The following is a 19,821-nucleotide window of genomic DNA, read 5'->3' as shown; positions in this document are numbered from 1 at the left end:
TTGGCAGATCCAGTTTTGTGCCCAGTGCCAGTAATGATACTATGAAATAAATCTTAAAGCGAATATGAGTATGGTTGTATATAGTAATACTAGCATAAGGTGGTTGAGGCAGCATGGAAATGTACGAGCACAGCCAGCATGAAAATGTGTTTTACACTGGCATATATTGCAGGGACCGGCATGCTAATGCATTGGGAAATGCCCTGTGCACTTTTGGTGACTTGCATCTATTGTACTTTTTATCATGATTTACCCTACAACTTACAAAACCGATTGTTGGACTTTTACCCAAATTGTTGGCCTTTTACCCACATTTTCACAGAAAGTGTGCTGTGTAATGCACCATTATTATAAACATGCTCCCTGACTCCCCCAAACCCATTTATGTTAGTTCGGGATCCCTCGGTATGCTCGGTCGCAATCACATACTTGTGGCAAATAGTTACACTCTCCAAAAAAACAACTCACCAGCCACCACTGGTATATTTGGCGACTAGGCACCGCCCCCTTCTTTCTATGTTACATGAAATATTTAAGCGTTGATTAAAAAATATATCTACTTCTTTCACTTGCAGTAGTGCATGGCCCTGCAGCAACATAATCATCATGGACATTGCGCACACGTGGTGGTCTGGACTGGCCTGGGGTGTGGCGCGGCCTGTGCTTTGTTAAGGAGCTTGGGGGGGCCGCCACAGCGTGGCTCACAGGGGAGCCGCGAAATGTTGTGCTACGCTCTTGGGCACCAATGGGCCTGACAACAGGGTAGCGTGCAGTGTGTGTCTTGAAGTATGTCAGTGAGTCCCCGGGTGAGAAGCAACTCGTGGGTGTTTTCAATTTAAAATAACTGTGTAGTGCCATGGATTTATGTGTGCAGCAATGATATTACATTAAATGGTGGGTTTTTCTTAAGTCCTCTAGCGCCCAGTATTAACGCTTAGATAATAAAAACTATGGAGTATCTTGGGTATATAGAAAGGACCTTTCCCAGGTATTATACTCCAGCAAAGATAACATTATCAGGGGCACTCCCCAGTGTGCATGCAGACCAGTCTAATAGGTTTCTTCTATCACAGTGTTAGCTGACTCAAAGATACATTTATAACCTGGGAATTTTGTTGATACTAAATCCTGGTCAATTGTTTAATTTTCAGGCCTTGCTTGTGCAGCATTATTCTCCTGGCTAAACAGCAGCACATGCCTCCCTAGGTCAGTGCTTTTCTGGCTTGTTTCCACAGAAACGCCACAGATAACGCATACTTCTGTGATCAATAGATGGTTCATAAACTAGCTTTAGCCTCATTAGAGATTTCAGTTACCCTGTTACAAATACTGCGTTATATATGTTTTACATAGAGACCCCACGTCAAATCTGGAAAATGACATTCCCAAATGTGTGATTGTGGACAAATCATGCCTCCCTCAATGCCTTGGTTCTTATATCTTGCTGAAATGAGAGCTCCTGGAAACACGGGTGCTAGACGCATCTGAAAAATCTTAAGGACGTTTGCCATCACTTCCCGTGATGTCACTTTGGGGGGGGATCAAATTGTCATCACAGGGTCAAGGGTTGTGTGATGTGACTTCTGCTTCCCCTGGGATTTTGGTGAAATGACATCCCTGGCAGGTTGTAGGTTCAAACAAACACACATGCAAACACTGTCTCATAGGATGCAAGAAAAAGAACAGTCCCAGACCACTCCTAAATGTCCCAGTTTTCAGCACTGTGAGGGCAAGCTGCCTCCTCTTCCCCATCGATCGGTATGCTACTGTTAATATGCGTGCATTAAACATACAAACATGAGTTCATATTGCATATGTTGCATGACAACATGCACACCATTACCAGAAGTGCACAATTACAAAGCATAAACAATGATTCTCAATATTCAAATGGAATGTCTTTTTTTGGATAGATGACAAAGGTTCCACCTAAATAATGTAGACAGTTTATTGACAGCTGAATTTATTTGTTCTTGCGGAAAGTCTTATTTGGCCTTAAACATGCCTTTTTTATGTACAACAAGAGCTTGATGTGTCTCTTGGAGAAGTGAAGCATCTCTAGTTTTTCTCCACATTCTTTCTCTCCAGTGATGCTGCAGTTTAAGAGATTTTAGCTCACAGGACTAAGGATTGGAGATTTAAAGATATTTCAAGGAGTGAAGGGGGTCATGAACATCAAGTGTCTGAAGAAATGAATATGCCTGCAAAGCGTTCATGCCAGGTAATCTAGCATGCAAGCAGAAAGTGCCCTTGGGACACAACCCCCACAAAAAACAGGTTTCCCCAGTACCTCCCCCACCCCCTCCAGCATACCTCTTCAGGAGCCTGTCCTGATACATTCTGGTTTCACCATCACTGCCTTGTGGCCAATGCTGGATTTGACTTTTATGGACTTCATTGATTCACTGTGCGTCAACCTTTCTCATGGTGGCCCTGAATCATGCAGTTCCCATCTTCATCTTGTATCCAGGCTTGCAACATTATGTGTTACTTCTGACTTCTGCAATTGTATTCACTCTCCCCTCTTGCTTCTCCACTCCTTTTGATTGCTTACTCTCTGTTCTCTCTTCCTCTCCATTTCTCCCTTTTCCTATCTCCTCCCCTTACCTTCTTCTATGTACTTACTCTATCAGACTTGTCCCTGGACCTAGTATGATAGCAACCTCGACTGTCTCATTCCCCCTCCCCTTACTTGTTCACCCGCCCCTCCAGCACTATCTAAAAATGTCGTCAGGCCTAGTACGATAGACGCTTGTTTTGTTCCTCCGCTCCCTATCTGCACCCCTTTCCCTCACCTTTTGTTTTCTCCGGTTCTACCAGAAATGTCGTCAGTCTGAGTATGCTAGTCACCTGTCTGTTTCCATTTCCTTCCCACTCTCCCCCTCCCTTCCTTATCTATGTCTTAGCTCTTGCACTATCTGAAATGTCGTCAGGCTGAGTACGATAGTTAATTTCACATCCTTACTGTTCATGGCCTGTAAGAATGTCATTGTATTTTCCCTTGTTCCCTCCCTTGCCTTGAAGCGCTTTGAAACACATTGTGTATAGGCGCTATATAAATAAACTATCATATCATATCAAACCTGCAATAATCACTTAAGGATGTTTTTTTCTGATTTTAAAGTCCATTCCTCATATTGTTTCTAGCAACTTACATTAACTGCTCGTACTGTTTTTATTAGGTGTTTTTAGTATGAACTTCATTGCATTAACTTTATTTTAAAATGTTACTGATGTATTTACTGCTGTTAATTATTAATGTATTAACTGTTGTTCTTTTTCTTTTTTTTTTGTTAAAGCGCTCACACAGCCTGCAGGCATCGAGGCGCTGTTACAGAAATTGTTTGCTTTTTTAGTTGCATAATTGTTTTTTTTTGTGTGTGTCTTAGTTGCGTATTTATAACGCGCTTAAACACCCAGAGGTTTCTAAGCGCGGACCCGGGGATCGAACCTGTGTTGCTTTGTGTCGTCTTGCTTCCAAGGCGTGCACGTTGCCGCTGAGCTATCCTCCCGGGCCGACTTTTATCAGCCTACTGAAACCCTTAGCATTACTCCGGGTCTCTCAGGTCTTTCGACCCATAGGCATGTTGGATACACTGCACGCACATAATTTCCACTGTTATCATTCTAAGTAAGTTCTCCGCAATTCCTTGTGGGCGTGTTTGGTTTTAGAGTCATCCAAACGCACCTGCCGGCCTTAATTGACTTGCATCAGAACTTTGCACTGATGTGATGCTAGTTTAGAACTGTTCCGCCAATTTAGAACAGTTCAGGCTGAGAAGGACAATTGGTACATGTCACGTCTGTGTTTCCTGCTGCCAGCACCGTTGCTCTGTTGATTGCCCTCTCTGTCTCGTTGATTTCTTTGAGTCTTACAGAACTTGATGGGTGAATGTCTGTGTCTAGGTCCTCAACAGTCCCTATTTATGTATTTCCCAAAGGGGTGGGTAGGCTGATTATACTATGCCCAACCCTCTAAGAAGCCTATTGGTTAAAGTCTTCCCTCTCTCCTGATTTGAGAAGGAAACAGTGTGTCATAATGTGTCATAGTGAAGCTGCAATTTACAATCCAGGGAAAAACCTCCCCTTTGTTCCTACACAGAAAATATGTTTTTCATATAAAACATATTTCCAATATCACCAACTTGCTAATAATACATATTTGCATTACAGATTAAATAAGGCACGTATCTGTCCAAGTCCCATCTTCCTAAGAGTTTTGGTTCACAAATGACAGTTTTTTGCACTTTTGGTTGGTTACCCAGTGTCAGATCTGTACACATTTTTCCAGATACAGCCACATAACATCCGGGCATACTCCTGTGAAGTTTCATATTTTTAGCATTATCACAACTGCTACAAAGTCACCATTTTAGTGGTTCAGTCTCTGAACATCGCACACATTCCAGAGTAGTTGTAAAACGTGACCAGAATTTTCGTTTTAACAACACTATATTTACAGATTTTGACCACTTTTGTTCAGTTTTCTATGAGTCTTTTTTCAAAAAGATATTTTTGTGCTCTCTGAATAAACAAAACTGTCTGTCTCTGCCCCCCAAGGTTTTGGCTGGGGCAGAGCAGTCCCAGGCTTCTTCCTGCCAGCAGTTGTTTTCTGTCACACCCGAATTTGCATTTCCTTTCATTCAAGGGAGTCTTTTGTTTCTTGTCAGAGCAACAGGCCAAAGTCCCCTCCCATTTCCTTTCACACCTCCCTGCCAGTTATTCAGTTCTCTTGTGAGGAACTGTGGAATGTCTTTGAAGCTCAGTGTGGCTGGCTTTAACTTACTTTTAAAACAATGTTTAAAATAGTCTTTCTCTAATATACAATTTACATTTTTACAAATATAGCCACAAATCTCTTAATTCCAGCCTTTTTAAAACATAGAGATTGAATTGTGACCCTATATTGCTTTGATGGGAAGTCTCTTCTTTTCCATACATTGATTTGAATGTACAAGTTTAAACTGACAGGTTAAGTAATAGCAGTTTCTGACACAGGCGAGCGGCGGTACTGCGCCCATTTTTAACATATTTTTCCAAGCAAGCATCTTTGAATGTGGATTTTCTTCCGGTAAAATATGCTTCTGCTGACATTGTGCTTTGATGAATTCTTTAAATAAAGTGATGTTTAACACCCAACCAGGATGTTGGATCTTTTGTGATGTTTGGGAACCATGATTTTTGCAAATTCCACAGCCAAGGAAAAACAGATTTTTAAAGCAGTTCTGGGTTTTCCTTTGCAATGCAGCACTGGTTTTTCAAGTAGTTTCATTTTCCTCCGTAGGCAGCCAAATGATAGGTTTTGGTAGTGGTCTCCTGTGTTACCACTGACATAGGCAAAATGGATTGGCGGCCTATTTTCAAGTTTTCCTGCACACTTTCAGAGATTTTTAGCGCAAAGATCTTTTTGGCGGCCACTCTGTTGTTTCTGATGCAAGCAGCGCACAGTGATGTTGCAGGGCATAGACTAGTGGGTTGAAACATCCCACATTTACTAGTGAGGGGCTAGTTGCATTAAACAATACGCTAGGTTCTATTTCTCCTAGAACCCTTGACAAGACTTGCTCTAATTAGATCCAACATACTACTTCATCCAAGCTGTCTTCCAGTTTACTGTGAAGAAAAAGAAAATTCACTACCATGTGCGCTAGTAATGGGTGCTAGTCAGCTGTCAGCAACGCTTTTGCATTTGCTGACCTTATTTCTAAACTCAACATAGATATATCATAACGTCCTTCACCAACTTGTCCCTAGTGGCTATCTGATCAAGTGAGTTAACAGAGAAAATAGTTGCAGTGCAGGGATCGCTATCATTTGGAAAAACGCTCTTTCTGAGTCAAAGTTTGAACCTATTGCAATTGATAGACACTCTCAAACGTGTTATTTTATTATTAAAATGTCATCGTCAGAGATGGCAAGTGTATTATTAGTTTATCAACCTCCTGGCTGCCAATACGTTTCTGTAAGGATTGGAGGATTTTCTCTTAACAGTTTCCCCTCTGAATGACAAACAGATCATTTTTGATAATCTTAAAATCTGTTTAGATTGTCCAGATCGAACTGCTCGAGATTTTTACGTATCATGCCATGAAATCTCATACCTCTTCTAGTTCCCACAGAGATAGTCATTGTCTGGACATGATCTTTTAGCCAGACATTTTACAAACAACAATTAGTATCATTCCAAACATAGAGATTCTTCAGTAATTAAACCCTAACGTTCCAAAAGAGCTCTATCACAAATCAGTTCAGAGACTTTACTTCTTAATTTAAAAAGGTGTGGTACTGCCCCACCTATTAACTTATTTATTTACCAATGTCAATCTTCATTTCTTCAGACACTTGATGTTCATGACCCCCTTCCCTCCTTGAAATGTCTATAAATCTACAATCCTTGGTACTCTTGTGAGCTAAAACTCTTCAACTTCAGTATCACTGGAGAGAAAGAACGTGGAGAAAAACTAGAGGTGCTTCACTTCTCCAAGGGACACATCAAGCTCTTGTTATATATATAAAAAGGCATGTTTAAGGCCAAATACACCTTTTCACAAGAACAAATGAATTCAGCTGTCAATAGACTGTCTAAATTATTTAGGTTGAACCTTTGTCATCTATCCAAAAAAAGACATTACCTTTGAATATTGAGAATCATTGTTCAGTCATGACTATCATGTATGAGAAAAAGTTAATGCATGACATTAACAGAAGGAGGTCGAAACTGTGTTATTTATCAATACAATATGAGATATTACAGTTGAAGATTGAGAATCATTGTTTAGTTATGATTATCATGTCTGAGAATTAAATTTCAAGCAACTCGCGTCTATCACAATTTGCTGGAAGCAGTCCCTTTACACTATGTGTGCAATGTTTAGAAAGTATTGCACATGTCATATTTTCAACTAAATTATGCATGTCGGAACTACAAATGAAAATTAACTATTGTTATGAACTTAAACACTAGAAATTGTATTCAAAAACTGAGAAACAGTGAAGATTGGTTACAATCACCATGTGTGAGGATGCCATTTAAACTAGTTTCCACCAGGTTCAGTAATCAGGTATTATTGTAAACAGTGTGAAAAATGTTTAGGAATTGTTGGACTCTCTAAGGTTTTAATTGTGGTTAACGAGTATATCTACAAGTATAATGTATTAAAATTAGATGATCAGCTTTATACACAAGAAGAATTGCAAAGCAACTTTAAAACTTACACTGTGATACAAATTATGGGAATCTCGTGAAAAGCTAGCACTGAGCAATATAAAGAATGTTTATGAATGCATAAATCTCGAGAATTATCCACCAAGAGATATACCAATGTCAGAGTAAAATACTGCAACAAGGCTTTTAAACACTTAAATTATAAAGCATTAAGCTCAACTTGTCTTCTAATACCATGGAGTAAATGTATTTACCATGAGATATTAAAAAGCATTTTGATTGGAATCGTGTTTACAGTATTACCAGAATACCGGCAACAAAGAGAAACAAATATGGCCATGAGCCGTACACAATGACATCAGCACATTTGTGATGTAATTGCGTGATTGCGGTGGCAGCCATCTTAGAAACAAAAAGGAAGACTTTCACTCAGATCGGTTTCACAGCCGATCGTAGCAGAAGGCTGCAGAATCCCCCAAAGGGGTAAGAACATGAAGTTTGATTAATGGACACTAGACCTAGCAAAAAGTGCCTTTTAAGAAGAATACAAACTAACAATAAGTATTTTACATGACAGGATTCGTTTTTAAGAACATTTTCGACAGAAAACATAGCACTAAGTAGTTAGCAGAGTCATATGATACTTCAGGTATGAATATGATATTCATGAAACTTTCCTTCAAAATTAATTTAACAACATTATTATTTTTATGGGGATAGTGATATATTTCATATATTTTTATTTTGTATTGTTTAACGTACTTTACAGCTGAGCCAAGGACAACTTTTTAACACAACACAAGCAAAAAAAAAAAAAAGTTCTGAGTGAATACGAAAACAAAATCACCTCCCTTCTCCACTTGGATCTCCTAGGTATAATCTAAACTTCACACTTTTCGGCACAGCAAGCAAACTAGCGCAACCCAGCAACTATAGCTTCCCCTTGAATTAACACATGAATTACATTGCCCCATTCATAAGGGCGTACGCAGCAGTTCTCACCAATTTGCACTTTCACCCCTCCTCATCTCTCGGCCACAACCACAGGTCATTCCTAGCCTCCTAAAGCTTTCAAGCGCAATGCTCGCTTTCTCCACATAACTGTGACGAATATGATGCAAGGCTCCTCATTCCCCTTCATCAAGCGTGCCCCTAGCTCCCCCGGTCCCAAGCCATCACAGTTACTAGCCCACTTCACGGCCCTCGCTCTCATAGCAGTCAAGGCTCCACACTTCATCAATAGGTGCTTTACCGTTTCCAAAGCCTGGTTACCACACAAGCGGATATTTATTTGGCTACGCGGAATGTTGGTCCATGAAACAGTCATTTCAAGTGTATTAACCGTTTTAGCTTTAGGTAGTCCCAGGCTAGATGGTTTCCCACAAAATGCTCCATATAAGTTGGTAACCCCACTCTGTTCATAATATATTCAGAGAAGTGAAGGCTGTTACTCTTAGATTGGAGTTTGCTTATTTGCAGCTCCTGATGAAAGGTAACAACCTTTGATTTCATTTCCTGTTTATAGTGCAAATGGTCAAGGGGTCCTCAGAAAATCCAGAGTGCCAGCTGGAGGATTAAGGAATTATGTTAATCAGGTTACAGCGTGGAATATATGCACCTTTAGTTCGTGCTTCCTCAAATGTAAGATGATTTAGACTTCCGGTTGGAGCGTTAGCCAGTTTCCAGTGGGTGAACATTTTAGACAATTGTACTGTCACCGTGCACGGAACTAACCCTAGCTTCAGGTATTCCATTTCGACAGGGGTTGAAGCCGGAAGACGCATCAGCTTCTTTAGGAGGATTCCCTCTAGTCTAGCGCAGGCACTCATGTTGCTGATAGCCCAACTCTCTGCCCCAAACACAAGAATGGGTAGGAGTTTTGCAGAGTACAATTGCACTAGAATGCCCACGGAATAGCCTCTGCCCTTAAAGGATAGTTCCGGGACTTTTTTTTTATTGTCCCTACGGTTCGGCCATGTGTTTTTAAGCATAAATCGGTAGATCGTAGAAAACTTTCCTATGGACCTTACCCGACTTTTCGTCCATTAACGCACTCGAAATCAGCCGCCATTTTGTGATAATCCTATCATTTCCCCCCATCGACCTGGCTCACCTGCGTTTGCGGCACTAAATCAAATCCCCCGCCCCTGAAACAGACTTTATCAAAACATTCATATTCCCCGCCTCTATCCGTGACGTGACTGTGCTGCGTAGGCAAACGCGCCCAGGCGTCTTCTACGCGACTCCACACAGAACCCGGAAACCAACACAGATCAGCTCACAACACAGCGCGCCACAATTCGGAATATGAAACTGTACTTTTAAATCAAACCGCAAGATTGTAAATTTGGTAAAGTACATTTATTAGACATCAAATGTTTAGAGAATATTCAGCGATTTGCATTTTTATTTGCTCACGTTCCAAAAAGTTCGTTTTGAGGCACGCGATGTTCCTTTGCTGTACACAGGGTCTTAGATCATCTCACAATACAGCGCCACAATTCGGAATATGAAACTGTGGTTTAAAAGCAAACGGCAAGATTGTACATTTCGCAAAGTACATTTATTGGACATCAAATGTTCATAGAATATTCAGAGATTTGCATTTTTATTTGCTCTCGATCCAAAATTGTTCGTCTTGAGGCAAGCGATGTTCGTGTGCAGTACACAGGGTGTTGGTTTACGATAAAATAAGCTGACGGTCGCACTGATCATCGCATGGCTGTTCCAACAACGAGGCACTAGGCCACCACAACGGTCTGTATGTTGCATCTAGCCGTTAGTACCGCGTAAGGGCATACTTGTACTTGGCGATCGTCCCATAAAATGGTCAGGGTGGTAACGTTGTTCACGCGGAGAAGCAACTGGCGGCTGTAAAAGCCATCCGCCGGTGTCTGGTACTCGTGACACAGACAGTAATGAAGGATGTACCTGTTTTAAAAACATAAAAAATGAAATTAGTCTCACCATCAGATCTTTATTAAAATTATTAATTTTATATATTAGGTCGGGAAATTATTTCATAGCTAGGACAGTGCAAGGATACTGAGACAGTCCCCCAGTGCAGGGGTTGACAGGGAGGCAGTGCAGGTGGAGAGTGGAAGGGCCCAGGACCGAGGTCGCAGACAGTGGACCAGGGTTGACAGGGAGGCAGTGCAAGTGGAGAGTGGAAGGGCCCAGGACCGAGGTCGCAGACAGTGGACCAGGGTTGACAGGGAGGCAGTGCAGGTGGAGAGTGGAAGGGCCCAGGACCGAGGTCGCAGACAGTGGACCAGGGTTGACAGGGAGGCAGTGCAGGTGGAGAGTGGAAGGGCCCAGGACCGAGGTCGCAGACAGTGGACCAGGGTTGACAGGGAGGCAGTGCAGGTGGAGAGTGGAAGGGCCCAGGACCGAGGTCGCAGACAGTGGACCAGTTGTAGCAGGGGAGAGGGAGAGAGAAAGCAGAAGCAAAGAGGAAGGTTTTGAGGTGCTTCCGTAAAAGGAGATGGTTCTCCTCAAGATAGTGCGCGGTACAAAACAATATGCCACATAGAACGAACAAGTACAACTTAACCCGTCTTTAAAGCTACTGTATAGTAATTAAATTGCGGTATAAACTCATCTAAAGAGTTACTTACATTATATTTGCATTTTCCATTGTGTCTGTGCGTAGAGCAGCCCCGAAATACCACTCCTTCTATGCCGACGTTATTTCTTCTAATGAACGAACATTAAATGGCTTTCGTTTCTGAAATTATATTCATTATCGTTTACGTTATTGCACCACACCCCCAAAAAGAAGTCTTTCGGGATGGTCCCGGCCTGTCAAGGTCAAATAACAATAGAACCTTATACTGAGTCGTGGGCCATTCCGGCACCCGAGCAAAAAATCAAAGCAGCTGACCTTCACTTTGAACGAGCACACATTCCTAGTTAGCTACATTCAGTGTAAGGCCATCTCACAGGACTTGCAATTTACACTCCATCTTTGCATTTTGTGTGCGTGTATTTGCAGCCCCAGAGAACCATAAATACGGAGACATTCTATATTTTTTGAAAAATGATTTATATTACTGTTTGGTTTAATTCAATGCGCAAATGAACAAGGTTGGAGAGACACATTGCATGTACACTGAGCAATCACTTTTATTTACACATTACATAGATACACATATTCAATGGGCCTGCGACATGAGGAGACTCGAGAGCAAAGTCACAGGTGACACCCGGGTGGTTCGCACTACTGCACGGTGAAGGGAGGGGCAAGGGTGGAGAGACACATTGCATGTACACTGAGCAATCACTTTTATTTACACATTACATAGATACACATATTCAATGGGCCTGCGACATGAGGAGACTCGAGAGCAAAGTCACAGGTGACACCCGGGTGGTTCGCACTACTGCACGGTGAAGGGAGGGGCAAGGGTGGAGAGACACATTGCATGTACACTGAGCAATCACTTTTATTTACACATTACATAGATACACATATTCAATGGGCCTGCAACATGAGGAGACTCGAGAGAACAGACAATCAAATTACAATCATTTAAACCGTGATGTGTATTTCTCAATGAGCTCTGCTTTAGGTGGACATGGAACAGAGGCAATGTTGGGTGGCAATGCAGTTGTCCCCTGCACAGGTTCGTTCACAACTCCATGTATGTGCCTATCTAGGACATCAACAATAAGTCTCTCAATAAACTCATATTGCATATCCTGAAACACTGGTTTGATCACCCATTGTTTACTTCTTTTAGTGAAGGCCTTATTGTAGCGAAGCGTCCCTAAAGTTCCGGTCGTCCTACTTTGTTGACGGTCAACATTATGGTTATGTGACAAGACCGCTAGAAGAGTCCGATTTATCATGCCCTCCATGCCAAAATGCAATCGTTTTGGCCTGTACTTTAGGCACATATTGTGGAACACCTCCAAATCTCCTGTGTGGCAGAATTCCGTGAGTCCCCTCAAATCTCTTGTTATAGTTTTATCAAATACAATCTTTTCAATGGCTTTGTGAGTGGGTGATGAAGGAATCAACCACTTCTTCTTCCGTGCCTCCTCTGTGGACAAATGGCCATGTTCACAATTGTGGAAATGTTGGTTCGTGGACCAGCGGTGAACGTTGCTACAGTGTAGCATTGCTGACCGCCATTTTTCCAGTAGAATTTCCAACGACCCTCCACATGTTTTTGAGCTCCACCAAAGATGGTTGCTGATTGACTTGGACCACTGTGAAATACCTTGCATATCTTTTTTTTTACCTGCAGCCGACATTTTTTTATTGATTGTTTTTGCAAGATGCCACACGTCAAATTGGTGATTTATATTTTTGTACTCTTCTCTCATTGTCTTGGCAATTGAAACGTGTCTGTCCGTGGCTATCAGGTCCATCACCATTCCCCGCGATTGTAGTTCTTGCAATGATGCTACAAAGCCAACTTTCTCCCTGGCCACTGAGGATGTACTTTGTGACACCTGCACGACCACCGAACTCACAATTTTCTTACTTTCCATGTCCTGAAAGTGGTAGGTGCAGTACTTGGCTGAAAATCCTGGGCTGTCGCACTGTCCATCACCGGCTAGCCTGAACCGTTTGCCTGCGAATGTACTATCAATAGACATTTTTTCCATTCTCCAAGCTTCGCTAATGGCTGGAAATAGATAATCGATTTGGTATTTGTAGAACTGAGTTTTCGCAATGAAATGGATTCCCACAAACTGAAAGAAATACTCTAACTTTTTAAAACTTGAACCACTAAAAAGTGCGGCCGCTGCACAAAGTAGGTTGCCAGCTGGCAGTTTCCCCAGCATGGGTTGTGCAGACCATGAGAAAGGATGATATTTTGTACAGGTGGCATGTATTTTGAGGTTAGTGCCTCGAATTGCACGAGTCACATTAATCAATGGCTCCCCACATACTTCCCCACCAACCGAATGCCCACATTTCATCCTAATAATAATATCAAACAACTATCGAATACAATGAATTTGGCCTCTTTCCTTATACTGTCACTCTGCATCCCAGCTGGTTCGGCCTGTAACGTTGAGGACATGTCACTCACATGAAAGGTAGAATCTCTGATATCGTCTTCTGCTATGTTCAGTGATATTGATGGTGTTTCATTGTCGTCCACTTCATTCTCTTCCCTTGCAACATCTGTTCCTTCTCCGGCGATGGGTGAATAAAACAATTTCTTCAACTTTCTCGCGGTCTTAGTTTTTGCGGGTGTGGATTCTGTGAATTGATCTCCCACTGCATACGAACTACCATGAGGACATTCACTATCAATGGCTGGTGGTGGTTTAGCTCCGTTGTCAATCACTTCATATTCTTCCCATTGGCACGATGCATCTCCAGTCTCAAGTCCCTGCCAAAAGGTTTGACAAGCAACATCTCTCGTTCGCTTCACTGTCTGTGTAGATCTAGTTCGTACACCCACTAGCAACTAGAGGACAGATTGGAAAAGGGATGTTCAGTTTAAACACAACTTACAGTATTGAACTATTAACAGTGAAAAACAACATAATATAGTGACCAGGACACTAACCTTCTTTTGCTTTCTTTTCTTTGAAACTTTCTTGCCTCGAACTTCAACATCAGGACGCTGTTGCTCCGACTCGTGTGTGCATGTCTCCACTTCTTCTTGCGCTGCAACGACTATATTTTCATTATAAGCACATCCATCACGCACTGACGCTCCATCGACTCCCTGAAACATAGAACTTTCATTAGTATGTATAATAATATTGAAAACACAAAATGTACTTGGGGACCAATACCCACGTACATCTCAATAGCAAAACACGAATGAACGCATTGTGTAGAACATTCAAACGACAATTATTCACGCATTGTTGATCTAGTTAGATGGAACTGTCAAGATCCATACCTCGGGCTCCTCATAGACTTCCATTGATGATATTATTGAAGATGATGCTTCAGTAACTCCCTGAAACACAGTAATTGCATTAGTATGGTTTTCTATTTTGTTAAAAAGAACATAAACTTTGTGCAGGCGTCAACGGCTCATCTAAATAGACCTGCACAAATGATCAGTTGTCTAAAATAAATAATGGATATCTAAATATGATTCGATTTGCTCGATCGTTGGAAGTGTCACCACCCAGAGATCTGCATCAACTACTAGGGGTGATGTTCTTGTAGAAGAAACTCCGTCATCTCCCTGAAACATAGTACTTGCGTTAATAAAGAAGGAAGTATAGCGGATGTAATCACGTCATATGATTTCGCTTGATCGAACTGTCAGTATCCATACCTCGAAATGCATAAGAACATCAAGGGACGATGTAACTGCGGTGCACACTTCTGCAAGCTGTTGCGCCGACCCGTAACTGCATGCTCCCCCTTCTTCTTGGACTAATGCTCCATCGACTCCCTGAAACATAGTACTTTCATTAGTAATGAACACAATATTGAAAAAAGAAGACACATAGGAGGGCGACGACAGAAGGACATATCAATGGCTAGAAACGAAAGAAACATTGTGTGTAACAATCACGCTACAAGAATGCAAGATCTGATGATCTCCATCGATGGAACTGTCCGGAAACGTACCTTGACCATCTGAGTGACATCAATGGTTGTCGTCAATAGGTTGGACTCCTCAGCATCTCCCTGAAAGACAGTACTTGCATTATTTTGGATAACAATAATTATAACTGAAAACAGAGACTAGAGGACGAGTACTAGGGTGTACCATTAGGTAAAATAATTACACGATAAATTAAAACTATTGATTTACATGCCTAAAACAAGTCAGTGGCAGAATAGCTAAGTAAGATTACCCGATAGGCGCTTGAAGTGGCTGATGACTGCAATAACGACACGGATGGAGAATCTTCCGCCTTCATATTGAGTGGATACATAAATGGGGAAATTATTGTTAGCTAATGCTACACACTACCGCAAGGCCGAGAGCTAAATCCGTAAACTTGACTCACCAGTGGAGGGATGTGGACGAATAGAGTGGGAATAGCGGTTGAGAGCAATTTTCGCCTCGCTCGCGGTGTGTTCTTCTTTATTAGCGATGATGTGGAGTACATGTCTGAGCTAAAGTGCCTGCTGCAGATGCGGTATCGATCACCCCTCTTGTCCGCAAAGACTTCTAGGACTCTACTTTCAAGCTCAGACGGTGGATATCCGCAATATCGGACCCATTCTCTTATCTGATCTATTGTCTTAGGGAAAACATGCATTATAGTACCTTCAGATTTATTATGGGTCTTCGAAGGGCAACCGCCAATGGAACAGGCAGGCATTGTGGAAAGTTCTGAAAAGTAAAGATCAACAATTCTCTATGAATACCAATGGGTTAAAAAATTAAATGACACATAAAAGGTTCAATGCAAGGTTCGTTTTGGTTCTTGGAACTATACACGTTATTCACATGCGGATAAGTATTTGAATAACTTTAAAAAAATAGAAAAATAATTTGACTAAACTCAGAACATGTGACTAGTTCCTTGCATGTACTGTCTTGAACGAAAAGAAAACATGGATGCAATTTGATGTTTACTAGCAAATAGATATAAATTAAAAAATTGGACGCAAAATGATTATGGTACATGGCCTTACCTTGACGAACAAACAGTTAGATGCAGGGATCAGAGTAGTTTCTTGTCGTAGAACAGGGAGCAGTTCACAGGTTGCAAACTGACGAGTTTGCTCAAAGTGGTCACGGAAGTTCACAGAGACGAAGAGCAGATAACCAGCACCTTCACGGGTTGACTAGCAAAGCGCAAAGAAGTTCTCATTAGAAATATGAAGTGGGTTATAAAGAATTCGAAACAGGGGTGTGTTTGTGAATAAATGATGTGAATATGTCGTGGCATTATGCGGTTTGCAGGGGGGCGTCCAGCGTGAGGGGGGATGCTTGGCAGGAGACACGGGGTCTGGAGGTAGACTTGGGAACAACAACCCATGCTCTAGAGACCACTTTGAGACCACTTTGAAGTGTACATGGTCTTTGGCACCTCTTGGCCTTTATCGCTCCCTGACAGCTCCACTTGCCAGCGCAAGTACCCCGGTGCGAACTGCCTTTGATAGGGCGGGGGGGGGGTGGATTGGGGCGGTGGTCGTGCAGACAAGACACAGGAAGACTCGTGAATGGAGACACACTTATGTGGATTGCAGGGGGGCGTCCAGCGTGAGGGGGGATGCTTGGCAGGAGACACGGGGTCTGGAGGTAGACTTGGGAACAACAACCCATGCTCTATAGACCACTTTGAGACCACTTTGAAGTGTACATGGTCTTTGGCACCTCTTGGCCTTTATCGCTCCCTGACAGCTCCACTTGCCAGCGCAAGTACCCCGGTGCGAACTGCCTTTGATAGGGTGGGGGGGGTGGATTGGGGCGGTGGTCGTGCAGACAAGACACAGGAAGACTCGTGAATGGAGACACACTTACGTGGATTGCAGGGGGGCGTCCAGCGTGAGGGGGGATGCTTGGCAGGAGACACGGGGTCTGGAGGTAGACTTGGGAACAACAACCCATGCTCTATAGACCACTTTGAGACCACTTTGAAGTGTACATGGTCTTTGGCACCTCTTGGCCTTTATCGCTCCCTGACAGCTCCACTTGCCAGCGCAAGTACCCCGGTGCGAACTGCCTTTGATAGGGCGGGGGGGGTGGATTGGGGCGGTGGTCGTGCAGACAAGACACAGGAAGACTCGTGAATGGAGACACACTTATGTGGATTGCAGGGGGGCGTCCAGCGTGAGGGGGGATGCTTGGCAGGAGACACGGGGTCTGGAGGTAGACTTGGGAACAACAACCCATGCTCTATAGACCACTTTGAGACCACTTTGAAGTGTACATGGTCTTTGGCACCTCTTGGCCTTTATCGCTCCCTGACAGCTCCACTTGCCAGCGCAAGTACCCCGGTGCGAACTGCCTTTGATAGGGCGGGGGGGCGTGGATTGGGGCGGTGGTCGTGCAGACAAGACTCGTTTGCCGCAGGGCCTCACCAAGGAGAGGCCATCTAACTGCATGTAAGAGGCAGGCTGCAGGATCTAGTACATGGAAGGCAGGGGGGTGAGTTTATAAATACCTCACCCTCCCAGGAGAATATATGGGTGCAGTTCACCCTGGAGACCCTGGATGCCTAGGCAGTTAGTCAGCAGCAGGCTGGCCTGTGGTGGCAAGGCGGCACGGGCCAGAGGGGGTCATCTCTGTACCCGGTGCCCAAAAGGATGATTTATTATGATCAACCATATTGATTATTTACCTATAACCATGTTTTGTATCAATAAAATCCAACGGCCTTTTATTGCCAACGCTTGAACAAAGTGGTGTGGTAACAACCATTGTTAAAATATATGTTGGGTTTTATTTTAGATCTTATTTTCAATTGAACATAAATAATAAACATTACACATTGTAAAGTTCCGGTTGCAGCACATCCAGGGAAAATCCGCGGTATTGTCCACTGTAGCTGGGGAAATGTTGTCTAATGGCAAGTACCACACAGGCAGGTATTACTCTCCGAACGCGGTGTCCGAGCCTCCCGTGAAGCCACCAAGTGAAGCAACGATAGGCCACCAGCCTGTACCACCTGTGAAAAAGAAAGATGCAAACTGTATTAAAATGACAAAACTTTCTTGTCAATGTCGATTCAGGTAAAAAATGTCATTCTGCTTTGAAAAAAATTCTATCTAGAAAATGCACAATATGGAACCAAGTGGCATCACTGACATCACAACCAGAGTATACTTACTCGTTACTCGGACTACGCGGACGAACAGTGCCGTGAAGTTCGTGCATAAGCACCATCATCATCCTCAACACGGTCCGTGAGAGGCAGGCTTCCCTGAACTCTGGCAGCTCGGTGATGCATTGCGGACTTGGCTCGCCTTCCGAAATGTAGGCCAAGCACCCGGAATTTTCACGGCAGCAGCAGTTCTCCTCCTCAGTTGGCATTAGCTCGCACCGATTGCACGTGCACCAGGTGGAGACGCCGTCCATGCGACATGGTCCTCCCAACTGCCGTCCGAATCCCCATCGTTTTCGCGTGCTTGCCTTTCCAGTAGTTCCTCCTCGGTGTACTCGGGCTCGTACATATACGGCATTATTGTAGCCATTGTGTGGTAAAGAAAGTAAAATAATTTACAGAGATGGTACAGGTGTTCACAAGGCCTAGAAGCGGCGAAGGTAGCTGACCAGAGCACAGAAACGAGTCACAGAATACTCAAAGTAACACAGAGAGAGGAATGGAATCGAAAATCTGCTGCTGTGTGTTGTGAAACGGTGTGTTTATACTTATTGAGGAAAGAGGCGTCCTGCCATTTCCATGGCGACACTTCATTAGCTGAGGCGCAGCGATTGTTGACACGAAACGTGCTTTGGCGTTGGGAAATGGGCGGTATGCGTCTGCTGATGTCAGGCTCAGGGGCGGGGAATTTGATTTAGTGCCGCAAACGCAGGTGAGCCAGGTCGATGGGGGGAAATGATAGGATTATCACAAAATGGCGGCTGATTTCGAGTGCGTTAATGGACGAAAAGTCGGGTAAGGTCCATAGGAAAGTTTTCTACGATCTACCGATTTATGCTTAAAAATACATGGCCGAACCGTAGGGACAATAAAAAAAAAGTCCCGGAACTATCCTTTAAGTGCTTGTTTTTTCAAGCCCCCTATGACCTGAGCACCTTTCAGCTTCAGGACTTCCATGTGGCTTTAACCAGACAATTGGTGGTTGAAGAGGACGCCCAGATATTTATATTCTTTTACGGCCTCAAGGTCTCTCCCGCCCACACACCATCTCATTTGCTTAGTTTTGTGGTGACGGGGGCTAAAGACCATAACCTCTGTTTTATTAATGTTGATGGATTTAACTCTGAGTACGACCTCAGGCAATCCAAGGACGCCTGACGGCCAACCGGAGTAAGATCCATCAACACTATGTCATCAGCGTTGCCTAGCCACTGCATGGGGGCAACCCGTAATTATGGCGCAATCGAGGTTGAATTGGCCAGTTCAACCCACGTGTCTGCTACATACAGGTTAAAGAGGAGAGGAGCAAGGTTACATCTCTGCTTTAGTCCCTGGTGTGTGAAAATCCAGGTAGATGTCCTCGCTGTTTAGTCATATATATATATATATACCAGACGAAGCCCGAGTAGGGTGAAACGCGTCGTTCCTTTCTTGCACCTAAGACCGTTGCTGCCTCCTTTGTCCATGTATCTTAAACAATAAAGGACACTTTGACTGCACGGAACACAAGTCTGTGTGTGGATTTATTGAAGACATCCAGCCTTTCGCTTTCATCACAGCCGGGGTGCCGATGTAACCCGGATTGGTTTCCAGTCCTTTATATATATATATATATATATATATATATATATATATATATATATATATATATATAGATTTAGATACGAACACAGAAAACAGGCAGGTAGAACAACCCTACTTTCTTTGTTGAATACCATTTTTTAAAATTAAATTACAGAGTATTCTGCTGGAATGTCAATTATGTTTATTATTTTGTATATTATGGTCCCTGAAGATGGTCATAGTACTGAAATGCATTGGACGACAACATTTGCCTGTGTCTTTGGATTAAACAATTCATTTATGAAAACCAACATTTGGAAGCATTTAATTTCTTTATGGAAAATTACTGTTAATCAGTTGAATGATGATTAGGAAAT

Source organism: Ambystoma mexicanum, chromosome 6p (genome assembly GCF_040938575.1).
Source record: "Ambystoma mexicanum isolate Mex_15411 chromosome 6p, UKY_AmexF1_1, whole genome shotgun sequence".
In the NCBI taxonomy this organism is placed as follows: Eukaryota; Metazoa; Chordata; class Amphibia; order Caudata; family Ambystomatidae; genus Ambystoma; species Ambystoma mexicanum.
Note: the sequence above shows the minus strand (reverse complement) of the source record.